A 9,792-nucleotide genomic window follows, 5' to 3' on the forward strand; every position below is an offset into this window, starting at 1 on the left:
AGGCTTGTTTTGTGAGTTGTTTTGTTTCTTGGGGTTTTTTTTTAGTTTTTTTAAATGCAAGAGATTCAGAATGTGTGAGAAGCGCAACTAAGACCAAAAGCCTTTACATTTTATCTCCCTCTTAATGCTCATTTAAAAGAATGACAAGATTATATCATACAGTTGTATTGTGCTTAATAAAAGTAGCACCTGTTATCAACATAGCAGGATAGCAGGCCAGACCAAGGAAAGGAAATATATAAAGATGTGGGGCAAAACCAGCTGGATCAATTAGCTTGTTAAAGTCCTTTCCCTCCCTCCCAGACATGACACGAAGGTTTTTCTGATCCATTTCTATTTTAGGATCAGCAGTGGCATGTAACTGGGTGTTAATTATTGATAGCTATAAAGAGAGAGATTGTTGCTTGGTGCATTTAAAAAGCACAGATGTGATCTATCTCTTCTTTCTTAATTTCATACTTTGTAAGTCTGGCAAGAAAACTTAATTTAATATGCATTATGATGCCAACCAGAGGTAAGAAAAATGAATTGTGAATACTATGATAAGAGTGTGGGGTCTTTTTAAAAAAAAGAAAATTGAATCACAGAATTGATGTGGTACAATAAGATGTAAAAGTTAGAATGAGAAGACAGTAGTTCTAGGGAAGGAACAATTTGGACAGTGTGACAGGAGCTAAGAGTTAATATACTACATATGTCAGATGTGTTCAGGTCCTTGGTGTAAAACTAAGGAGAATATGCAAAGATGTGCAGTCTAAGGAGCTGTGCTGTTTTCTCTACTATGTGTTACACCGTCAGTGTGATGGCTCTCTCAGTCCCTGGCACAAGCATAGTCGTTACCCCTGTGAAATGTTTTTAGATGTCTTTTGGAAAGTCTTAAAATAAGTGCTAAATATCATTAATATTTTAGTTTTCTTATGGTAGTACCCTGAGCTGGTATTTCCCAAGCCGATCGGTATCTTTTCTCTGGCTACCCTGCACAGCATTTCTGAGCACATTATTATTCTGCATATTTAAAAGCAACCAAAAAATACTGCAATGACTTTACTGTACTTAAATAAATGGAAATAAGCCACTGCTATATAGCACTTGGAATATTCTGCTGGAGCATTTGATACCCATAGTGAGAAGCTTCATTGGAAGTAGTATGCACTTAAAATCAAACATAGTGGGAATTCAAATGAATAAAGGCAACAGTTGAAAATGATATGTAGCTCAACGTGAGCATGTTCTCTAACTTGGAAGAGTTTTAAAAGAAATAGTAGGAGAGGAAAACCCTGTGTTGGATGTGGCATATGTTTCTATTAAGATTGTCAGGATTGTGAAACAGTGTAGTTCCACTACATACGTGTAATTGTGTGTGTAAATATAATGTAAGTTCAGTTTGTGATTGGCTTGGTGGAAATCTTCACCCTCTGTACAGTACAGAGAAGAACATACCCACATGCAGTGAGAACATCTTTTTGTTGATGAGACCTTTATCTCCAGTGGGAAGTAGCTGACTGGACAGAGGGAGTAGAGGGGTAAGGGTTTGCATTTAGGTCAGGGTGCTCTGGGGTACAGAACTGCAGTTCACTGAAGGGAAGCAGGGTCAGCTGGACACAAGCCCAGAGGGGGCAAAGAAAATGCTGTTGCTGTGTAGACAACCTTTCATTTTTAAGTGCCCTGAGTTTGAAGGATCTCAGCATTTTTGTACTTAACAAATAGATTTAAAACGAACAAACAAACCAACCAAACAAATAAAACAAAATTCCAACAAAACACCCCAGCAAAAACACTCCTAAAACGTTACGTTATTTCAAATACATTTTTGAGTTGTGGCAGCCAACTTCAGGCTAGTTCTACTGATATCTGCATTGAGGATTGAGTTATCCTTTCTTTTTGTTGGCACAAGACTTTTTCTTTTCAAATGGTGTCTTTTGCCCTAGAACCCCTTACCTAGAACTGCAAAGTTATTAGATCCAGCTGTCAGAGTGATGGATTAGTATGTGGAACTGATTTCTCAGAACCCTTGTCTGTTCAGTTTATATGGGAAATTGGTTTAATTAGTGATACATCAGCACTGAGGAACTGAGAGCTTGTATAAGGCATCTGTGCATGTGCTCAGCATGTCCTGGGAACCAACTTAATTTGTGAAGTCTCAGTTTACGTAGGGGAGATTACTCTTATGGTTTTGGGTGATGGTACTTATTTGGGACATATCAGACTTAACTTATACTGATCTGGATAGCTCTCTTGAGTGTGATTGAGACTAATTTTGTTTTGGTTTATATTTCCAGAAGGATGGCGAGTGTCCTTGCAAAGTCAAAAACCTGCCCCAGATGTGATTTAGGAGGTTTATTAAATTATAATTTCCTCATACTGAAAGAGAGAAAAATGAAACTGTCAATGAAACGGATCTATTACTTGTTTATGTTTTAGGGTGAAACCCCTGACAGATCATACTGTTGTCTTTTATATCTGGTCTGGTGCTATGTGGAGTTAATAAAGGAAAATCTATTTTTTAGGTATGGGCTACTGCCATGGTAGCAAGGAATGGTGCTCACTGGTTCACCTATAGTCACATAACTAGTTTACTTGACTCTCCTGCTGTATCTGCTTCTCTCTATTGACTGGAAAGGGTAATTCAGTTCACTCTGAGGTGTGCTTATAAAATACAGCAGATGAGTTCCCCTCTGAAAGTGCAAGCAGAAAGCTAAATGCAATGATTAATGTCCTGTTTATAAATTGTTAAAATGCACAGTTTTCAACCTGGCCAGTGAACATTTCTTCTTGTTAAACTGTCAATTGCCATGTTTTGTTCTTCACTGGAAGCTTTATCAGCTCAATGAAAGTAAGTATCCAGATCTCAACCACTTTTAGTGGATTTTGGTTCAAATCCTATCTGAGATGAGTAGCAAATCATTTAGATTCCCTAAAGATATGCAGGAATATCCACTGAGAGTATTTGATCTTGGCATGTTCACACTGTTATTCCTGCATCTAATCCTCTGCTGTGACTGAGTTTGGTGCTTAATGTATTACTAAGGAAGTGATCAACAGTGGACAAATTGGAAGTAACATTCTTCCTGAAGTCATCAGTGGCCTATTTTGGCAATGAATCTGTGAAATTCAGGCACTTTTAGGGATTTCATTTATTGATGTTTTTCTTATTCATGTTCAAATAAATAACAAATTTTAGCACTCTCATGGGCAGATATTTTTAGCATGGCAGCATGCAGGGTTGCAGCAGTTTGATTTATTAAGCTAATTAGTTAGCAAGTTGGGGGCCTGCTTTATTTGACTCTTGCAATAAGCCTGTAGGTAACAATTCCTGAAGCATTAAAAAGCCCCCAACCCACCCAATCAACCAAAACAACACGCTTTTGTTGGAAGATATCAGTATTCCAAGCTACCTCAGAAGGAAATTGCAGGTTTCCTTCTATGATCTTGATGGTATAAGGCACATCCAGCGGCTGAAGCACCGTAGGTATCTCCTGAAATCCCCAGCTGTGTGATGCTGAGTTCTGTTGGTGATGGCAAAGATTAAACAAGTTGTGTGAGTTGTCATGTTCCAGTAGAACACAGCTTCCTGCCAAGCTGGCTTTCAATTACAGCTTGGGAAAACAGCTTGGTGCCCGTTCTATTTTTACAGCCTTGAAACTCTGCCTTGGTTTGCATGGCAGTTTACACTCAGTGGTTTTTAGTTTTTTAATTTTATTAAAAAAAATGTCACGATGAGGCATTAGAAAATATTCTGGATATACTTTTGACTCCCTATACTAATGTAAACTATAGTTTTAATATGACAAATCACTGTTTAGATATCCTGTGATAATATGTGTAGAACAGTGTCATTGCCTAAATACTTCAAAAAGGAAGACAGAAAAAAGCTATGGTGGGAACTCAGAGGAGAATTGTAGCTTGAATATATGGCAAAGGGCTGGGTTTTTTCTGAAGCATAGGATCAATTTCAGTAAATGCACTAAAACAGGGTTTACACCTTGATGTGGAAAAAGTGATATCCTATCTCTTGATAACAGAATACAGGAAATTGGTTTTATAAAACATGAACCTTGTATCTTGGGTTTCTTGAACCAGATATTCCTCTACATTCCCACATCCATACCGATGGTGACTATCTAGACATTTTGGAAAAAAGTGTATTTTATGAGTACTGGTGAGTTTTCTGAGCAGGTTGCTTTTAAGCAACCCTAGAGTTTGAGTCCAGAGATTTGCAGTCAAGTGAACAGTTTGGTTTATATTAAAAGATTTTTATTTATTACTTTTAACAGAGTAATAGATTTCATATGCAACAAAGCTAAAAATGAGGTCAAACAACAAAAAATATTGAGCTAGGTACAAACTTGGCACAGATATTTTCAGATTACAGTCTGTGGATTCTGCAGTCTGACTTCAGATGGTATATAAACCTTGGCATTGCAAATTTCCTTTATTTCTCTTTTATCACTACACACTTTAAGCCAAAATTCATGCCTTGATCTATGTACTGGGTCTAATGTGCTCTTTCAACATTCTAATATTAACTTATTTCTCTTGGGAAAGTGTCCCACTTCATTGCAGTAAGAAATGGCTTTTACTTCTTTTCTCTGGATCAACTGCTCAGTTTTGTATTGCTCTGCTTTTTCAACCATTTAGGCTTGTGAGTTACCTTCTTATTTCTCTTTTCTCAGACATCTGAGTTGTGCTTTCGCAAGAGGCTTAGGTAGTTTAATGGATGGAAGCCATACAACTCCAACTCCTCGTTTTAATGCACAACTCAAAGAAAACACCTAACCAAATTGGGAGAATATTGTGTCAATATTTCTTTTTACTGATTTAAGACTATTTAGAATTAGCTGCCTGCATGAGGCTTCAGTGAAGCAAGTGAGTAACATTTGCAAGAAGTTTGGGTAGATATGTGGTAATACCATTGTGGATCCTTTTCTTAAGGTCATATTTGCAGACAATGTTAACGACTGAGCATTAGTACATCAGGTCAGCCTAAAGGCCACATTCTTGTGCAATGTGTATCCTTCCAGTCCAATGTAGTGTATACTTCTTTGGGTGTGAGAAAGAAATCTCACTTTGTGTGGAGCATCTCTATGAAGGAAATGAGATACTGAAGTGGATGGTGTATTGACTTACTCTCCTGTAGCACACCAGTAATGAATTTCAATTTTTCTAACTGGAACAACTCCAAGCAGTTAAGACTAGTAGCATTGTAACAACTGAACCTTGACTGAAGATTTTGACAAGCCTATCATCTGTAAGAGGTTTCAACTGGGATAGAATTACTTCTCTTCACAGTACCTGGTACAGGGCTGCGCTTCTGGATTTGTGACAAAAACGGCGTTGATAACACAGGGATGTTTCCTTTACTGCTGAGGAGGGCTCACACATCATCAAGGCTTTTTTCTGCCTCTCACCCCACCCCAGGACACTGGAGGTGCACAAGTGGTTGGGAGGAGGCACAGCTGAACACAACTGACCCAAGGGACATTCCATACCATGGGGCGTTGTGCTCTGGAAAGCTGGGGGAAGAAGAAGGAAGCGGGGCGTGTTCAGAGTGATGGTGTTTGTCTTACCAAGTCACTGCTATGTGTGATGGAGTCCTGCTTTCCTGGAGATGGCTGCCCAGGGGAAGTAGGGAATTAATTCCTTGTTTTGCTTTGCTTGAATGCACTGTTTTTTCTCCCCCTATTAAACTGTCTTTCTCATTTTTAATTCTCTCTCCCATCCTGCTGTGGGGGAGTGAGGGAGCAGCTGTGTGGGGCTTGATTGCCGGCTGGGGTTAAACCAGGAAAACACACTTTAAATTCTGACAGTGTAATAAAACTGCCAACTTACGTAATGAGGAGGATCATGCCTTGCCATTATTGTAATATTGCTCATACTCCGGCAGTCACATCAGTGGCTATGGTAGTTTAGGTACTGTTTTCTTATGGAGCTGTGGATTTTTTCTTTTAATTTTATGACACTTAAACAGAAAATGAGGCAGGTAAGAAGGCCTTTCTGTATGAAAGAAGTGGAGATGGACTTATCTTGATTTTTCTTGGGCCAGTGCCTACTCTTCCAAAAGCTGCACTGAGGTAAAGAGCACAAAACATCTGTAACCTACTTATCCCCTTGTACATATAGATGGGAAAGAAATGGTCTTCCCATTTCAGGAGAGAAAAATGAATTTTATTTTTTTTTTTAACATGTGCACGCAGACCCCACCCCTCCCCTCTTTAAAGAGTGACAAAATGCTGGAAGCTTGAAAATGCACGGCTCAGATCCACAGTATTCCTCCTCAAAATTGAAAGGCTTTTTTGTTAATACTTTGTTGGACACTAAAAACTGTAACAGAGCTCAGCAGCAACAGACAGAAGCAACTACAGTTCACGTCTGCTTTGTACTTCCTTATCTCTGAATGCGTGTAGAATAACTGAGCAGTTTCTTGTTAAAACTGAGCTTTTTGTACTACTGTTGTTCAGCAAAGGGCAACCACAAAAGGCTGTCCATTTTTGGTCTTTGAGACAAGGGTATCCAGAGTTGAGGCCTCTAACTGGGCAAAGTTTTAGAAAAAGAGAAATCTCCCTCAGCCTCTTGCCTCTGAAATGTATTTAATTCTATAGTTTCTCGTTTTCTTCGATTAAGGAACATTCAGTATTATAAAACAATAAAAAAAAATCCCTGGAGGCTTACAGAGTGCCCTGTTTCCATCATGTGCAATGCAGAGGGTCATGCTGTGAGGTTGTAATGACTGCATTTGGCTGTACACTTCATACTCCTTCTGTGTTCTGTATATTCTGGTTTTGACTGCAGTATTGACTGCCATCTGATCAAAGCCAAAGTCACACTGTTAGTCAACCCAATGACCGCTGAAACAGTAAATTAAATAGGAAATCTGCCAACTGCTTACAAAAGCCTTTTACTACTCTTCTTAAGAAGTGCACCTAAATGTGCAGCTGAATTTCTCTATTTATTAGTGTGTATTTTCTTATGCCATTTTGCTACATACTCTCAGTCTATTGAAAGATGAGGAATATTTTCCCCAACTGGGTGTGAGGATGTGTTTTAGTTTAATCTTTGCAGAGTGTAATTGTCTTTTTGCAAGAAGCCTGTCACGAAAAATTCAGTGATGGGATGTATTTGATTTTTATCTCTTTCTGAGATTAACATAGAAAATAATCTTCAGTGAATTGCCCTGAGTATAACGTTGCTCTCTACACTTGTCTGAAGGGTCTCATGAAAGATGAAAATGTGGAGGAGGAAAGAGTACCTGGCATGGCTGATCAAAGTGTATCAATTCATAAATAAGGAATGCAGCAGGTTCTAAAGATCTGAGCTTGTAGCTCAAGCCCCTGGGAAGACTGTGCTGCAATGACTGGCACATCTCAGATAATAACCTGACATGGTAAAGGCCCTGTTTTACAACAAATTAAATACTCTATACTACCTTGCAGCAGAATTAAGTTCTCTATCTTGGGAACTTAATTTCAAAAGATACGTTATCTGTCATTTGCCTCTGCCTATCAACCTTCTGCCACACATTCAAGTTCTCGGTGTTTTCTCCTCTTCTAATACAGAAAGGCAGATTTGGAAGAAAACTCTGTACTGTGTCAGTGATTAGCTGTGGGCTTGTGTGTGTAGGTATTTTTTGTTTTGTTAATACAAGAGCAGAGATATTATGTCAAGCTGTTAAGTCTTTTGGGCAGCTACTAATACTCTCCCTGAAAGCTACTGACTGTTGGAAAAATTTGCTTTCCTATCTTTCAGTGTGTGCACATGTCTTTTAAATCTCCTGCCTCATTATGGGAGCAAGGACACTGCATTAAAAAGCAATAGTTAGGAAATTGTCTGTTCTGATGTCCCTGTGTTGTTTTTAAAGACCTGTCACCCCAGCTTGTTTTTATTTGCTGTGTTTAGAAGTTCTTTTTTTCAAAGTGGTCTGATGGGATTAAAGAGAGAAAGCTTGCAACAAGAGCATTATAAATTATCTCAGTAAGTGTGGATTTTTAAAAACCCTATTCTCAGCATTTATCCAGAAGAGTCTATTATTTGCTTAAAGATACACAGCAACAGAAAAGGAAATAGTGGTGAACAGTTATGCAAGTAAGGCTCTTAACCATTCTTTACATGTAATGCCTTCTTTGAGCTTTAGAGTATTGCAGTAATTTATTTCATTTATAAAAAGCATTTCAGTGCTGCCATGAGACATAGAAACAGAGCAACATGCCACAGCTTCAAAAATAAGCCAAACTTGGTTTGTTATGTCCTTATGGAGCTAAGCCTGCGTGGCTGTGCTGTACACTGTTCCTTTTAATGCAGCTCATAATCAGTCATCATACCCTTTATCCTACTTCTTTCTTAAGCTGTGTTCTATGTTGAAGTTCTATCCTTGTCACCAGAATATGTTGATAGTTTTCCATGAGTCATTGGGCATGGAGATTCAGAAGTAGGGTGGTTTAGTTTGGGTTGAATTGTTGAGGTTTTCGGGGGGGGACGGTAGTTTGTTTGTTTGTTTTTTTCTTGGTATTAATGACTGGTGTTTTGTTCTTTAAAATAAAATATGAGCAGTGTTATTACTTTTAGGGATTTTATGCCTGAGAACAAAGTGGTTGCTCTTCTCTGAATACTGCAAGAGTCCTAAATTACAAAGATGGTGAATAGAGAAAGTGAGAGATTTGATATAATAGTGGTTCAGCTAGCGTATTTCCAGGCGTTCAGGAGGTGAGAGGGAAGGGTGAAGAGAAGGGTTGCATCTATTAACATTACAGAAAATTGTAATTGAGTGCCCTAAATGGGTCACTTATTTATTTAAAAGCTATGGCTAAAATTTTCAGTAATCACTAATGACTTCAGATTTTCTCTTGAAAATGGGTCGCTTTGATTTCCGGGTTTGGGGTAGGTCAAAAATGCTGGAATTTTAGGGAGAGGACTACTACTTGATTGAGAGTGATGGAAGCTTGAAAAGGTGGTCTATGACTGCCTTCATTTTTCTCAAAACCAGGATAGTTGTTGTTGGTGTAGACTTACTAATATTTCTCTTATTTTTGTAGTTCTTAAAAAGAAGCAGTTTCAGAGCCTTGACTTCACTTACACCAAGAAAGAGGTACTGAAGAGAAGGTTTCCTCAACTTGTGGTTTCTTTGTGTGAATTTTGGAGCTATTTAAAATGGTGATAACCCCACCCAGCAGCACTCTGTAAATATCAATTAGTGCTTGCTGAAGTGGCACAGATTTCTCCAGGCTTTTCAAAAGTCAGTATTAATTTAGAGCATAGAATCATCCTCAATAGTAACTTTCCATTAAGATGAGTTTTCTTCTAATTTCTGTATAAAGTTCCAAAGTTCAAACTATTCTTTTCTCATTTCTTAAAGACTATGCATGACTGACTTCAGCTACAGGATTTTGCAGTTCATCAGAAAGAACAGCTGAATTCCTTTCAGCTGAAGATCAAACAAAAAAATCTGCTTGAAAGATTATGAGGATTTTTCCTTTATACTTTAGTATTCTGTACCAAGTGCTTTTCTTCTATATTCAGCACTGGTGATATTTGAGTGCCCTGGTACTGATCTCATCTGTGTGTGCTTTTCAGAATCTTTATTATTTTCTGTATAAATTATTTTTACAAGTTTTTATGTAGAAGTATGACTGTTCATACACTGGCAAATGTAAACATTAATAAGACAGGCTGGCCTGTAGCATATAGAGTATCTTGATTATTATATAACAAGGAAAACTGTTAATCAACAGATTTCCTTGAATACTATTATGAAGCTTTGCTTAGGGATTATGCAGACACTGGTATGAAATCAGTCTGAGG

This window comes from Lepidothrix coronata, unplaced genomic scaffold (assembly GCF_001604755.1).
Source record: "Lepidothrix coronata isolate B3197 unplaced genomic scaffold, Lepidothrix_coronata-1.0 Scaffold115, whole genome shotgun sequence".
Classification (NCBI taxonomy): Eukaryota; Metazoa; Chordata; class Aves; order Passeriformes; family Pipridae; genus Lepidothrix; species Lepidothrix coronata.